We start from the raw sequence: 17066 nt of genomic DNA, 5'->3' as shown, positions 1-17066 counted from the left end.
GTGATCTTGGCTCGGTTTTCGTGGCTCCATTGATGCTGTGCACTTTCTTCTCCAACTCGCAGAGCATAGTGTTTTTAAAACTAGATCCTGAGCGATTGCGAGATTTTGATCCGGAGCCAGATCAACTGCGCTGTTTTCTTAAGCTACTACTGCGGCATCTGCTGTGGCTGGTCGAAATATAGGACGACTTCGTGAACGGCAGTGACTTCTCGAACCAGACTTCGACTGGGAACCCAATTTCAAAAATCTAAAACTTCTAAAAAAAATCATTCTTATCTAGTTGAGAATAAATAAAAAAGCAAATTACCTGATAAAGCTAGCTTATAAGAGTGTTTCTGAGGAAAAGTTTAAGTTTTTAATTCACTCGTCTTGTTAAGGATGCTGTCTCTTGGCGGGAAATATTTTCAAAACTGCAAACTTATGCAAAGTATAAGCTAATCCTAATACTTTTTGACCATTAACCAAAACACATGAAAAGTATAAGTTTTGTTTATGGCAATATTGTGGTATCATAATAAAAAAGATTAGGGTAGTTCATGATTGTTATGAGGGTCGGTGTTATAGATTTTAAAAGGCGATTGTAATGGATATAATAATTGAAATATTTTACGTGTATCATGTTGCCTTCAAAACGTAGTACTAGATTTTTTTGCGTTCCTTTTGCAGTTTTGGTAATACAATTTTTAAAACAAGTACTTCAATGCAAACTTTTGCCCCATACTGGGGGCAAAAGTTCGCATTATGCGGAGCAAAAGTTCGCACCTTGTACAGAGTAGTTTATTGGTGTGATGTTTATTTATTTCATGTTAATTCATGTTCATCTTTTCACTCTAGCCATGAAATCTGTTTCTTTCTGTTCTTAGCATTACGGCCCAACTGGAATACGACCTGGTGTTCAGCTTTTGTATAGAGTGTGTTTTATGAAAACTTCCACAACTATTAACTAAGAGCTGTCCTTTACAGCGTTACAGAAGTTGTCAAAATACATTGTGAGGTGTTGCATAAAATACATGAAAAAAAAAAATCAAATATGCAGCAAAACTGTTCAACAGGACCATTATCGAATCTTATCCCCGTCAGTATGGTGATGAATTATAACTGAATTTACAAACTAAGCTAGGAAAGACCCCGGTAAAGTAGATGAACATAAAACCTTCAGAAATATACGAAAAGACACGACGAGGATGACGAAGAAAATGTTTTAAAATGTTTTTTTAGCCATTTTTATTTATTGATCTAAATGCGTGAACATAATGTTTGCCTTACAATCAATCTTCTTACAAAACTAAGTTCAGACCCTCTGCCGCAACGATTTCAGGCTGCATACTACTCATATTATGCATATATAGTAGTTTCTATACGAAATTATCATTGCTTCCAAAATAGGACAGATCGGTGAAGTACTAGATTTGTAGTAATTAGTTGAATTTTAGTATGGTGAGAAGGTTCATTCTCCGCTTCTGCAATGAAATGGTGCAAAAAGCGTGGGTATTATGATTCCTTGCCTAATTTGATGCTGTTTGAGCAAAACTTTGGATAACTATGTTGTTTATGTTGCAAGAAATGGAGAAAACAACAACACTGTTGCCCAAAGTTTTGCTCAAACAGCATCAAATTAGGCAAGGAATCATACTGCCGTGTGCAGCATAGTTGTCCCATGTTAATAGGGATTCCCACAGAACATGGGACAACTATGCTGCACACGGCAGCATAATACCCACGCTTTTTGCACCATTTCATTGCAGAAACGGAGAATGAACCTTCTCACCTTACTAAAATTCAGGTCATTACTACAAATCTAGTACTACACCGAACGTGCCCCATTATGTAATTATATTGATGTACTAGATTCAGAAATCTAGTGCGAACTTTTGCCCCACAGCTACTGCGAACTTTTGCCCCACTGTCGAGGTTTTAACAATGTCCCTTTCTGCAAGAAGCACTAGTAGTTTATTGTTTATTCGAGTGCACTTCACGAACTACTATGGAATAACGATTCTCCGAAATAAAGAGATTATGAGATTGGTCCAAAAATTCTGTCAAAACCCCTGGAAACACATTTTTTCGCATAACTCTGAAAAACCATAACGAAATCGTTCCAAATTTTATTGACGAGTAGCTGACCTGATTATGTGTCGAACCCATACAGATTTGTTTGGGTTCATAACTCGTGCTCAGAAAAAGACCCACTGCAAACTTTTGCCCCGTGCGAACTTTTGCCCCGCATTAGTCTATTCTTGACACATCTCTACTGGGACACAGCCTTTAAGCTCTAAACGACATGACACTAGACAGAAGTGGAAGCGAATTCGTCTTCAAATAATACTGGGAGCAGTCTTTCCAAACGAACACCAAACTCGCTAAGTACTGCTGTATTTATACTCCACCTGTGCTCTGACTGTGCGTTCGAACCGCAACACACAAATCTGTACCCAAACGTGTACTTATGTTGAAAGTTCGTTTCAAACACAAGTTCGAACATATGTACAGTACACGTGTACTGTGCGAAACGAAGTGGAAGCAATCGTGCAAAAAAGAACTTTCTCGAACGACGATTCGGCACCAATCGTTTGCCAATCCGAACGCCGCTTCGGGTTTCATTCTCGGTTTGCGCTCGGATCAATTTTCGTTTTGTACTTCTGTACGTAAGGTACACCGGGGCAAGTTGAAACGGGTGGGGCAAAATGAAACAGCGGGTTAACATGATGTTTTCCAATGATGGGAAACAGCTTGAATGCCATAACACATAGTTTTTGATTCAAACAATCTTTTGGCGAAAGAAAAATTTCCAAATTGTATTGAAAACTATTTCAAAACTTCGTGTTTCAACTTGCCCCACCCGTTTCAACTTGCCCCGGTGTACCTTACACAAGTTTTGTACTTGAGTACGCTTCGGTACGGAGTACGGTAGCAAACACGGGTACTACGATGTTTGGCGTTTGATGTTCAACACAAGTGTGAGAAAACGTACAGAAGTTGAACATGTGTCAAGTTTGTGGGAAGACTGACTGGGAGTGATAACGCCAGTAACGGAAAAGTTCGCTTAGTCTTAGAGGAAACCCTACAGAAAATCGCAAGAGACATTCTTTGATAAATCCACCTCCAAGAACATGGCCATTCGTAGCACCTTCTTCCAGCACAGCCTCCCGTATCGTTACACCTGGAGATCACCACAACAAACGGAATCGCAAATCGACCACGTTCTGATTGATGGACGGCACTTCTCCGACATTATCGACGTCAGGACCTATCGTGGCGCTAATATCGACTCCGATCACTACCTGGTGATGGTCAAACTGCGCCCAAAACTCTCCGTTATTAACAACGTACATTACCGGCGGCCGCCCCGGTACGATCTAGAGCGACTGAAGCAACCGGATGTCGCCACCGCATACGCGCAGAATCTCGAGGCAGCGTTGCCGGACGAGGGTGTGCTCGATGTGGCCCCTCTAGAGGACTGCTGGAGTACAATCAAAGCAGCCATCAACAACGCAACTGAGAGCACTATCGGGTACGTAGAACGGAGTCGACGAAACGATTGGTTCGACGAGGAGAGCAGAGCGGTTCTGGAGGAGAAGGATGCAGCGCGGGCGGTAATGCTGCAGCATGGAACCCGACAGAATGTGGAGCGATACAGACAGAAGCGGAAGCAGCAGACCCGTCTCTTCCGGGAGAAAAAGCGCCGCCTGGAAGAAGCGGAGTGCGAGGAAATGGAACTGCTGTGCCGTTCACAGGAAACACGCAAGTTCTACCAGAAGCTCAACGCATCCCGCAAAGGCTACGTGCCGCAAGCCGCAAGGGATAAGGACGGGAGCCTCCTGACGGACAAACGTGAGGTGATCGAAAGGTGGAAGCAGCACTTCGACGAGCACCTGAATGGCGAAGAGAATGTAGGCACGGAGGACCAAGGCAGCGGAGGAAATGACTATGTTGGTGCAGCAGAGGACGGGAACGAACCAACTCCCACGCTGAGGGAAGTTAAGGATGCCATCCACCAGCTCAAAAACAACAAAGCGGCTGGTAAGGACGGTATCGCAGCGGAACTCATCAAGATGGGCCCGGAAAAGTTGGCCACCTGTCTGCACCAGTTAGTAGTCAAGATCTGGGAAACCGAACAGCTACCGGAGGAGTGGAAGGAAGGGATAATCTGTCCCATCCACAAGAAAGGCGACAAGTTAATGTGTGAGAACTTTCGAGCGATCACCATTTTGAATGCCGCCTACAAAGTGCTATCCCAGATCATCTTCCGTCGTCTTTCACCTAAAGTAAATGAGTTCGTGGGAAGTTACCAAGCCGGTTTCATCGACGGCCGGTCGACAACGGACCAGATCTTCACCGTACGGCAAATCCTCCAGAAATGCCGTGAATACCAGGTCCCAACGCATCACCTGTTCATCGACTTCAAAGCGGCATACGACAGTATCGACCGCACAGAGCTATGGAAAATTATGGACGAGAACAGCTTTCCCGGGAAGCAGACTAGACTGATAAGAGCAACGATGGACGGTGTGCAGAGCAGCGTAAGGATTTCGGGTGAACTATCCAGTTCATTTGAATCTCGACGGGGACTACGACAAGGTGATGGACTTTCCTGCCTACTATTCAACATCGCCCTGGAAGGTGTTATGCGACGAGCCGGGCTCAACAGCCGGGGTACGATCTTCACGAAATCCAGCCAATTTGTATGTTTTGCGGATGACATGGATATTATTGCTAGGACATTTGGAACGGTGGCAGAACAGTACACCCGCCTGAAACGTGAAGCAGCAAAGGTCGGACTGGTGGTGAATGCGGCTAAGACAAAGTACATGCTGGTAGGTGGGACTGAGCGAGACAGGACAAGCCTTGGCAGCAATGTTACGATAGACGGGGATACTTTCGAGGTGGTAGAAGAATTCGTCTACCTCGGTTCCTTGCTAACGGCTGACAATAACGTGAGCCGTGAAATACGAAGGCGCATCATCAGTGGAAGTCGTGCCTATTATGGGCTCCAGAAGAAACTGCGGTCAAAAAAGATTCACCCCCGCACCAAATGTACCATGTACAAGACGTTAATAAGACCGGTGGTTCTCTACGGGCACGAGACGTGGACGATGCTCGAGGAGGACATGCAAGCACTCGGAGTTTTCGAGCGACGGGTGCTAAGGACGATCTTCGGCGGCGTGCAGGAGAACGGTGTGTGGCGGAGAAGGATGAACCACGAGCTCGCTGCACTTTATGGCGAACCCAGCATCCAGAAGGTAGCCAAAGCCGGAAGGATACGGTGGGCAGGGCATGTTGCAAGAATGCCGGACAACAACCCTGCAAAGTTGGTGTTTGCTAACCATCCGGTTGGTACAAGAAGGCGTGGAGCGCAGAGAGCACGATGGGCGGACCAGGTGGAGCGTGATCTGGCGAGTGTTGGGCGTGACCGACGTTGGAGAGCTGCAGCTGCAAATCGAGTATTATGGCGGCAAATTGTTGATTCAGTATTATCATGAATTTGATGTTAACTAAATAAATGAAATGAATTTTTAGAGATTCACAGCGAGAATCCATGGAAAAAATCTCAGAGGGAATCATTAAAAAAATCTTTTGGAAAAAATCTCTTAAGGCGCCGCAGGAAGACTTCCTGAAAAATTCTAGCAGGGATTCCCAGGATGAATCCACCCAGTAATCTCTAAAGAAATTCCTGGTGGAATCACATCAGGTACTCCTGGAGAAATCCTAGCAAAAAAAAACTTCAGAAGAACTATCAGTGAAATACCTAGACGAATCTCTGAGAATATCTCAGATGCAAACTTCTAAGGAATCTTTGGAGAAGATCCTGGAGAAAGAATAGAAGGAGTTTTAATGAAGGAATCTATAGGGAATCCATCGAAATGTGCTGGGTTAGTTCCAGCAGGAATTTCTGGTGAATCTCAGCAAATACTCCTTAAGTAAGATAAATTTTAGCATTTTTTGGACGGATTCTTGCAGGAATGATTATAAGAATCCCAGTAGAAGTTTTTTAAGCTTTAAGGTATACCTGCATTCCTAGAGAAATCCTAGCAAAAATAAAACCCAGTAGAAATTCATGGAGAAACCAAACATGTTACTGGAAAAACTTGTAATAAGAACACACCGAAAAAAAAAATGGCTCAAGGAGGTTATTATATGTTTTAAAAACTTTATGAACGACCTTAAAGTAATGAGATAGAATTTTGCAGTCTTCAGAAAAGATGCATTTTTGCGGTATCTACATTTTTTGCTGAAGAATGTAAAAGGGCAATGTTATCATAGACGTCATTCGATTTTGGCCACTTATTAAATATATGTTTTATCGGTGTATAACCCCCTTTTTAGGTAGGTAGGATCATGTTTTGTTTGTGACACAGTAGTGGAAATAGATCTAATTGATACGTAAGTGATTCAAAAAAGATCTCACAAACACTAGCAAAAAAAGCGAATGCGTATTAGGGGCTGTCCATAAACCACGTGGTCATTTTTTTGGGACTTTTCAACCACCCATCCCCCCCCCCCCCCGCGGGGTCATTAGTCCATACAAATTTTTTTTTTCGTCCATACAAAATGGTCATTGGCCGAACCCCCCCCCCCCCCTCCCTCATGACCACGTGGTTTATGGACAGCCCCTTAACGAATGAGAAGCAGAGTCGAGGAAATACAGCTACTACTCGATCAGCCTCCAACAGGATAGGTTCGAAGCTTTGCGAAAACACAAACCACAGAACACAATTTGCTATTGCCAATAAAATCGTTCTTCGCGCTAATTTGTGTCTTGCATGCTAGCAACGTCGCGTATGATACATATTTGTTGCAGTGATCCGAATTGCATAACTCTGGCGAATAAATCTACCTTAGATTGATGTGGACAGGTTATTTCCCAACACCCCCTTAACAAAATAAACACACCCTTGAAAAGTATTTGAAACATTATGAAACTCTTCTGAAAACACGGCCTTAATCAATAGTTCCACCGCGTAAACCCCAATGTTTTGCTTTTCTCGTACACCAAAGTGTACTGAAAGGCTATATGTTCACTCAAACACGGATGTTCGAAAGAGTTCTAGGAAAGCCGATTCACATATACCAATCAACTCAGTTCGATGAATAGAGATGATGTCTGTATGTGTGTATGTTTGTGCGCAGAAAAAGTTCCCTCACTTTTAAGGCACTTCCCATTTGATGATTTTACGGATTATAGCTCGAATCGAACCGGAATTTTACCGCATTGTTTGCTATTCAAAAAGGTACGAATCGGTCTTGGTGTTCCGGAGTTATGGTAATCCAGATCAGAATCGGTGAAAATCCAAGATGGCGGCTAATAATTAGGAGAGGCGATTGTTTAAGGAGTTTAAGGCTCTAAAACCATGCAATATGGGTATATTTGGTATGGTGAAGATATCCGGAGTTCAAGATTGGGAGGCAGAATATTCAAGATTGCGGCCCAAAATCCAAAATGGCGGCCCAAATTCTAAGATGTTGTTTTAAGGAATTTTAGGCACTTAAGCCATGCGATATAAGTATATTTGGTAAAGAGAAGATGTCCGTAGTCCAAAAATGGCAACCAGAATATACAAGATGGCGGCCCAAAATTCAAGATGGTGGCTCAAAATTGAAGATGGCAGCTGATTTAAGAGTTTTTGGTTCTAAAACCTGGCAACATGGGTGGGTATTGGGTATATTTGGTATAGAGAAAATGTCCAGAGTTAAAAAATGTTTACTAGAAAATGCAAGATGGCGGCAAAAAATCCAAAATGGCGGCCCAACATCCAAGATGGTGGCCCATAATTTAAAATGGTAGTTGTTTAAAGGAATTTTAGGTTCTAAAACCATGCTATACGGCTATATTTGGTATAGAGAAGATGTCCAGAGAACAAAAAGTGCGACCAGCATATACAAGAGGCCGGCCCGAAATTCGAAATGGCGGTTATTTAAAGTTGTTTTAGGCTTTTAAACCATGCAACATGGGTGGTATATTAGGTATGGATAAGATGTCCAGAGTCCAGAAATGGTGACTAGAATATTCAATATGGCGGCTCAAAACCTTCAAATTCAAAGATGGCGGCCTAGAATTTGAGATGGCAGCTATTTTATGGAGTTTTGAGCTCAAAAACCATGTAATGTGGGTATAAATGGGTGGAGTCCATATATAACAACCAAAATATCTAAGATGGCGGCTGTAGTAAAAAGTTTTAGCCTCTATTTTTTGCATTTTTTGTACACTTGGTATGGAGAAAATGTCCGGAATCCATAAATGGCGACCAGAATATGACAACCCAAAATCCAAGATGGAGACTTAAAATTTTTTAAGATGGCGGTTGTTATGAGGACTTTTACCCTCTAAAACTATGCAGTTTTGCATAGGAAACGCTGTTTAACATGTAAGGAATAACAATAAACAACAAAAACAAAACAATAAACAACAAAAACAAAACAATAAACAACAAAAAACAAAATCTCGTCATTTTATCAATCGGGTAAGGCTTAATAACTTTTTCCACGAACGTCGAAGCGCTTTGCGGGTTCTGATCCCTTGTGAACTTGTCTGCAGAAATCATCCATCGACTTATTTTTAGGGATCAATGGGTGACCCCAAGCGATTTTTCTTTGAAGAAGTAAAGTTTCCCTATAGTAAATCGTTTGGAAAACTAAGAATGGCGGGCGCTAAAATATAGTTTTCCCGATCGATCTGAAATTTTGCACAGTTGATATGGGACCAAAAAGGAACTTAAAAAGTATACAGGTGCTAGAGTTTTTGCAGTTTTTTTTTCTATTTTCCCATATAAACCGTGTCTCAGGCAAATAGGTATATGCTAAAATGAAGATGTCCGGAGTTTGAAAATGGTGACCAGAAGATGGCGGCTCAAAATGCAAGATGGCGGCCAACAATTCGAGATGGAAGCTGACTTAAGGATTTTGAGGTTCTAGAACCATATGGGTACATATATGTATTTGACTTGGGGACCGAAATAACCAAACAGGTTTGGTCCGCCTCGAGATTGCGGCCCAAAATTCAAGATGGCGACTGTTTCAGTAAGTTTTAGGCTCTAAAAGCATGCAGTATAGGGATCATTTGACATGGGGAAAACGTATAGAGTCCAAACATGTCACCTGAATTCTTAAAGATCTCGAAAACTGTAGAATTGGGATTCGAAAAGTTCCTGCTTTTATTCGGGTTTATGATTTTCCCTGAATTGCAGTATATTCTTGATTATCTCTGCTGGATTTTTTTTAATATTCGTTGAAGAAGTTTACAAAAAAATCTTAGAAGAATTGCAAGAATTTCTATCGTTATATATGAGAACTTATTATTATTGTCTTTATTAACGAGACTTTCAGCCCTTGGCTGGTTCGTCTCGTGTTTATGAGAACTTTTGGAATTCTAGAGTTTGATTTTACTTGGTATAATTCAAATCCAACCGAGAACTGTGATTACATTTTTAAGGGGAATTCCAGTATGAGTTTTAGGCGAATTATTTTGACATTTTTGCAGCGAATTTCTATTAAATAACTAGCAGTCCCGGCAAACGTCGTCCTGCCTGCCTACTCTGCTTTTTGACACCTGGTTCCATGGCGAAATGTCCCTCAAAATGGAATTTCAGACTTTCCCGGTCACTTTTTCTAATTATTTTTTTTTTTCGTACGAACACGTCGGAGCCCTGGCGGAATGCAACAGTGAAAGAATCATGTCGATTTGTTGACCCGTTCCCGAGCCTATTCGTGACATACAAACACCATTCCATTTTTATTTATATAGATACGATTGATTTCATAAGAGATTCTCTTTCTGAACTAAGGATGCTATTTATGGCGAACTCCTGACAAATCCATGGTTTCCTTGAGAAATTTGAAAAATTAATTTGTGGAGAAATCCTAACAGATCTGGAGATAATTTTCGAAGTTTTGCAATCCTAATAGGTTTGAAATTTGATCAGGATTTTCGCCATAGATCTTGTAGAAATTTCACAGAAAGTTCCATTAGAAATTCAATCATAAACTCCATCAGGAGTTCGTGGATTTCCGCTAAAACTTCTTGACATAGAATTTCCACTGAAATCGCTACAGAATTTCCATTGCTCCGTGAAGATTCGCCAGAAGCTGATTCCGGAATTTTGCTGAAATTTCTTTTTGGATACCGCTTGAAACTTCCCTTGCAGTCGAGTTAAAAATGTTCATGTTTCATTTCCACAAAAACCTGGTAATCAACCAATAACTCCTTCTGAGATTGCATTGAGGATTCCGCTAGAAATTTTCTTTTATCTTATTTTTCTTGTATAATAATTCTCTTGTTGAATATCTTAATCGCACTAGTTTTTGATATACCATATTTTCAGGCTCAGCTTTTGAAACGAGCTGTAGGTGATTGAATCTAGATATGTCGAAATGATTTTTTCAGCACTGCCTTTACGTTATGATTTTCCCTTATAGGGTAAGAAATCAAACTTTGAACTAGTCAAATTGTAATCTTAATTTGAACCATTTCGAAATTCATTAAAACGACATATTTTTTAGGCAAATATTGTCCCGAAAAAGATGGTAAACATCTTTCCGTAATATAACCTGATAACATGGACTTTAAAAGCATTGAAAAATGCGTTTTTGTCATGGAAAACAGGCAATTGAAAAATCACTGAGATTCCACCCATTTCCCCCCAGAGAAAGCACATTTTCGGTGCACTCGTACAGCTCATGCATTGTATCACACGCAATAAGTGAACACGTCAAATGAAAGCTAATTTATCGTAGAATCGACCAACCGAATAATATTCCGCATTATTTGTCATGAAATTATCAAATTTAAGTAATTCTTACTTGGAGAATCTTATCTTGAATTGAACCATTTGAAATCTAGATTTGAACTAGTGAATGGGGGCGAGCTTCCAGTGTTGGCCTGCAGACTGCGCTAGTGGTTGCTTTGTTTACTCTTGGGCGAAAATTCAAAATTTAGTTTTTGAATTCCTGAAGGATTCCGAACATTCTGAGCTGAAATTCCACTGCCTAATGAAAAAGAGTTATGAGAATTAGCAGATCCATGTGATTTTTAGTTGTTTAGCATGAAATTGGCTGTTTCGAGAATTGCTCGAGCTGCTGCCGCCACTAGTTCAAATCTAGATTAAAATTGGTTCAAATCATGATTACGATGGTTCAAATTAAGATTAAAATCACTATTGACAAATAATTGAATTTCTCAATGAAATTTGGTACAAATGTTAACTTTTTGCCACTTTACGGAAAGCTAATACCCGTGGCTTTCATATACGTGAGACCTTACCGTAGTAAATTATTTCCATGTGGATGAAAAAATCGATCAAAAATGCCGCTCTTCAGAAAGCCGCAATTTGGTTCAATTCATGATTACCTACCCTACTGTTAGACTGATTGATACAGCTTTTGGGTTCTTTATCCGCATTAACTGTGTTTACTCTAGCATAGAAAAGTGCTAATCTGAACTAAATTCCACTAAAGCTCTTCCACCTGTAAAAATTCTCTCGAAAACGTTTTCCACGGTACGGCAAGCGACAAATAGCAAGCTTTTCTATATCATTTCTAGGTATGCACTGTTGATGGCAGGTTGGTCTCTATGCTTTCCTTCGCTAGAGATAGTGGCAGCTGTTTTTCACGGTTGGATAAACTACCGCCCAACCAACAGTTCACTGCTTCGCTGCGACAAAAGTCGGCAGACGACACTCCATCCACTTTTTGGTAGGTATCACTTGGTGGACGGACGGACAAACATCTATTATGGTATGGCATCGTGGGCATTAGTTGGTTTTGATTCGGTGCAGCCAGCAGCGTTGATTAATTATAATTTGAAATTAAATTTGAATTTGTTTGCTATTTTTCATCTTGCACGTCCCTCGTCTCCTATCGTTTGATCTATAAATCGTTTATGCGTCCTCCATTGTCGGTCCTATCCATAGTATCATCGACTATGAAATTCGGATTCAGCAGAGCCTTTGAACGTTTCAGCATCGGTTCCCCTTCTTTGGGAGTGTACGGTTGAGCGCGTGTCTAGATTGAATGGAACATATCGAATGCGGGAAAAAGGTTTCGGGATTTGTAAAATAATACGTACGACGAACGATGTGAAACATAAGAAAGTCCAAGAGGGGGAAGAAGCATCGTTTCATAAAGAAGATTTATTGCACGCTGAGGTTTCGGGTTTTTAATTGATTTCCATATATGATGCTTAGCTGGGTGGAAAGGGTATGCTGGCCGGCTGACCAACCGGCCGGCTCCCACAAATAAATGTTCGATCATTGTTATTCTAATAAGGATTTCTTTTGTGTGTTTCTTTTTATTTTACAGACAACAACTCATTCGGCAGCACCGTGTGACTTCCCGGGCTTTGCGGTGGTTACTGTTGCGGGTAAGTGGTTTGATCTATGTTCCACAGTGGCTATTATGACGGTCATTATAATCGATCGAAGTGATTTGTCAATTAGTGGGAATATTTATGAGGTAGATCGGAACGTTTGAATTGTTTCTGTGTGGGATTTTCAGAAGAAGAGTTTGAAAGTATGTTCTTACTTTATCATTTATTGGATATCTGAAGTGTTCGACGGTGATTTGTGGAGAAGATTAAAGTTTAAACGATTTAAGTAAACTACTATGACATGTGACTCTATAGAGTCAAAGTAACATGTCATATGAATTTCCTTAAATCGTTTAAACTCTAATCTTCTTCACAATTTGAAAGGATGTCATCATTTCCTTCCTCCAGTACACGATTGATCTTTGTTGCCCTTAATTTGATTATTCAGCTCTCGGCTACCTACCGCACTGCGTACACGATAATGGGCTTGAAATCGCATTCCGAGAGCATCAATGTGTCCAAACCAGCCGACGTTTTCTAAATTAGTGCAACAAATCGTCATAATGTATTCTGTACATTCCGAATGAGCGAGCAGCGATTTCAAAGCATAAATAGTCCTATCACCGTCGGATCTTGTCATCGTCATCGGCGGCGGCGCAGCGAAGAGTGCGGAGAATCTGTTGTCGCTGGTCAGCCGTTGCGGTGTACAGACCGGACTGGAGAGGAACAGCACACACCACAAACAATTGACTCTAATTTAGGTTGAATTTATTTGTCATCAAAGTCGAAAGTGTTAAGCCTTCATGCTTGCTTGCATGTATATGAGCATTGTGCATGTATGTATCGTATTTCAATGTTGCCCTGTCCGGATGGCGAGGGTGGAGATGTTCTTTACGTATGTACATATTCATAAAATAAAGGGCTGCTCATTTCATTGCCCCATAGAATGCATAGATGGATACGATGGACTACGAAGCAAAATTATGCTGAATGTTTCTATACTATGGTTTCGCAGTAAGGTCAATGGAATTTTTGTAATAAAATGAAAAAAAAAAACAAAAACTTATCTTGTACCGACTTTTCGAACCCCCTAAGCAGAATACCGTGGGGTGCCCTAATTTCGTGCGCGTCCAAACTTTGTTAACTTCTGACATCTGAGAGCATTATTATCTAATTAACTGCGGAATCATCAAAAGTTTGCTATAACCTCAAAACTACATTAGATCTCATAACAATTCACAAAAAAAGAAATGAAAAAAATAATGTATGTCAAAGATTGAAAAATAAATTGCAAATGTATGCAAATAGCAGATGCCATATTCAGAGATACGAGAAAATCAACACTCACGGAAGTGAACAAGTATTTCGATCTCTAGCAAAAGTAAATATTCCAATTTATGTTTGATTATTTCAATTCAATATGTTTTTTAGTAGTCGGTGGTGACGAACGGAAGTGTTTTTGCTTTTGGCAGTTTTTTTTTCTCGTTGAAAATTTTGAGATTCCGCTGATGATTCGACGGGTGTTACGCTTCGCAAGTGAAACTTTCATCATGGAATAGCCGCTCAGAGGCTTATTTTTAAGATCGCGAGTGTATGACCAGTGGAATATAGCGAAAAAATGAAAGTCAAGACGAAAGCTGTGAAAAGAAAATGAAGTGTTGTGTTGGTTAGAAAGATAAAATTCCTGCCGAAGAATGTGAAGATCGAATAACAATGAATCGAAATTGGTCCCGTAATATGGACAAAGTTGAAGATCAATCAAGGAAGAAAAGTTATTAGTTCAGAAGTGAAATTGGATCATTGCCAGCGACACAAAGGGAAAGTCGCAAGGCACAATATTTATATTTTTGACAGTTTCAAACTGAAAAAAAAACTAGCCTGCTGGGATTTTCAAATAATGTATTCCGGTTCAATCGTTAATTTCAAAATTAAAACGGAATATAGTGCAGTAAAAGGCAAACGAAACATTGCATTGAAAGTACGTGATAACGGCATTGTGTAGAGAATTTTTTGCACCGGAACGTTCTGGAGCCTGTGTTGTTAGTGCTTCATTTGGAGTTTGGTTGATCGATCATGGCATCCATTTCATTATCGATGAATGGAACATTCGAATATATGAATTTGGTGAGTTCGTTCTGATTTATATTGTGTAGTTTTCTATATCACAATCACGATTGTTATGTGGATTTCTTTTGGATTATTTTTATATTGTCCATTTTTATTATACGTACATACTTGGGGAAGGGATCATTCTACTTTTTGTCTCGTTTCAGAGAGCGAGTAATGGCGCTTAAGCCTAGGCTTTCGAGCCTGGACATAAGGATCAAATTCCTTTGTCCCATCCCAGGAAGAAGAGCATCGACGGAGTGACATTAACTTTCTTAGCAAAGTCACTTCCAACGTATGTATTGTACATTTAAACTACATACTGTACTGAGCGGTTGGTACGAGATGTCCCTGTTCTTTAATTTTATTGTATCAATAACGCTGCACAGTAGGCCTGGCCACTTCAATTCTTGTATTACATCTTTAATGTGCTGCAAGCATTGATAATGACAAGAAAAATGATAGAAGTAGTCGATTCTATCATTTTCCAGGATTCTTTCTATGAATGGCTGTGTATGTGTAGACTAGACTAGACTAGACTAGATTATTTCAATTCAATATGTTTTATTATAATACGCAATAAAAATACTTAAAAATTCTGTTTTCTTATTTTGTTTCAACATTTATGTTGTTGGCGAAATTAGGAATCCAAAATTTGTATGGGTCCCTAATTTCGTGCACTATTTTTTATAACTTTGTTTTAGAGGTTCATGTGTACTTGTAGCTATCGCATGATTCGGTTATCAATAATAGGTCTAAATTATTTTAATTGGTTTAAAATTAGCTAGGGACTGCTCATAAACTACGTAGAAAATGAGAAAAAATAAACAAATTTATGAATGTGGGAATAATAAGTAAGCTCAGGATGATTTTATTTATCTAAACATTGGATGTAAATAGTAGCTTACAACCGCTAGTTTCATTCATGCAAATTGTTGCCGTAAGCCTTATTGCCAGAACACAAATTTGGAAAACGACAATTTACTAGAACTAGCTTCCCGGGGGATGTGCCTATTAATGACACATAATAGAAAGGTAAACAGCTACAATCACGAAAATTAAATGATTCACATTACTGACCATCTGTTAAGTTAGTGAACATTTGATTCAAATAGCAAACAATATATTGTTTAATTAAGATGTCAATTAATGAGCAAAACATTCGTCAAAAATAATAACCACTAAAACTACAGAAGGATTTTTCGAAATCTTAATGTAAACATCCGGGACGAACATGGGAAACAGCAAATATTCACTCATATTTCGTCACAGACATCGATTTTATCTCCACGTTATGGTTTCATTGGTATTGTAAGAGTATGCTACCTTTTGAAAATTAACACATTTAGGCGAATTCTACGTCTTCTAGAGTGAGCGAAATTTGGACCCATTTTGAACGAAATTTGGAACTCTTGCACGAAATTTGGCACTTTCAACCAAATCAAAACTAATGTTGTTACTATCTCGTATAATGTGAAGTTGCCTAATTTATATTTTTCTTGGGAGCTACAGTACCAGTACTAAATATTATTGAAGAAATTAATCAGATATACTTTATGGTAAAATTTCAGACGTTTATCAAATTTTGAGAATTCTTAAGTGCACGATATATGGGCACCTCACGGTACCCTCTTCGAATGAGTGTAATCAGTTTCGTACCTTTTAATTCCGCCCTATGTTGCTTATCCTTTGACAGATACGCGTATTTTGACTACCACTTGTAACCTTCCTCAGTGTCAGTTATCCACTCTACAAGCAATCGAAACGTGGGGGGTATAAAACATGCTCTAATTCTGACCGCTTCAAAACCTGAAAGTCAAAAAACTTTCCCGGTTTCTATCTTATCGGAATGGCGATGTAGAGCTGGTTATAAATGCTCATATTTACATGCTCACTAGCGTCACCTAGCGGCAGAATTGGGAACCAAATTGCTTGCCTTCGTGAAGCAAACGACCTTCCTAACAATTTTGCGGAAAACTTGAACTTTCTATCTCATCGGGATTGCCAGATACAGTGATAGACATTCGTTTAGCCGAGATCAACAAAAAAGGTCTGGAAACCCATACAAAAGATTTTATGATAAAACTTTTTTATCGTAGTGATAGTATATCTAGTACTGTTTTATAAAAATGTGATACATCACAGTTACATACACACTGAAACAAAAACGAGGGTAAAAACCCTGGAAATGTCATTTTTTGCCAAGACATTCGTTTAGCCGAGGTAAATGAAAAATTGGTTTTCAATAGTTTTTTGCAATTTCGTGAGTATATTTCGAGAATATACTCCAAGGCATTTAGTTTATGACGTCTTAGCAAGATAATTGACCTTAAAAGTTTATTTATTTGTGAAATTCAGAGAAATGTTATAAAAAAATGTCCCGATAAGGAGAAGCGACGATAAACAAATTTATTTAAGAAAAATGTTTTCTGTTAACACTCAAACGTAAGCAAGATTAGCAGTTTTGAAAATATGGCACAGAATTTTTGTTAGAAATGTTCAAATTATTGCATAAAATGTCATGAAAAAATTAAGTACCGTCAAGGCGCCATTCACCGTGGGGGCTCCATTCACCGTGTGCCTTCGAATATTTTTTCATTATTTCCATATTATGATTGAATGATATGACAATTTCCCTTCAATTTCACCAATACAACACTAA

The 17066-nt window shown here is 39.6% G+C and overlaps 1 protein-coding gene across 2 annotated transcripts in view; it reads left to right on the top strand.

Annotated features, from left to right (window-relative positions):
- Positions 1 to 12200: 12200 nt before the first annotated feature.
- The window catches only part of LOC109432310 (protein unzipped), a 215307-nt gene continuing 210441 nt past the window's right edge, over positions 12201 to 17066 (top strand). For both annotated transcript variants that reach the window (XM_062855574.1, XM_062855575.1), the window contains exon 1: positions 12201 to 12352. The gene's annotated coding sequence lies outside the window, so the exon portion shown is untranslated. The remainder of the gene's footprint in view (positions 12353 to 17066) is intronic.

The sequence above is a fragment of the Aedes albopictus genome, chromosome 3 (genome assembly GCF_035046485.1).
Source record: "Aedes albopictus strain Foshan chromosome 3, AalbF5, whole genome shotgun sequence".
In the NCBI taxonomy this organism is placed as follows: Eukaryota; Metazoa; Arthropoda; class Insecta; order Diptera; family Culicidae; genus Aedes; species Aedes albopictus.
This window is presented reverse-complemented; position numbering and strand designations above follow the sequence as displayed.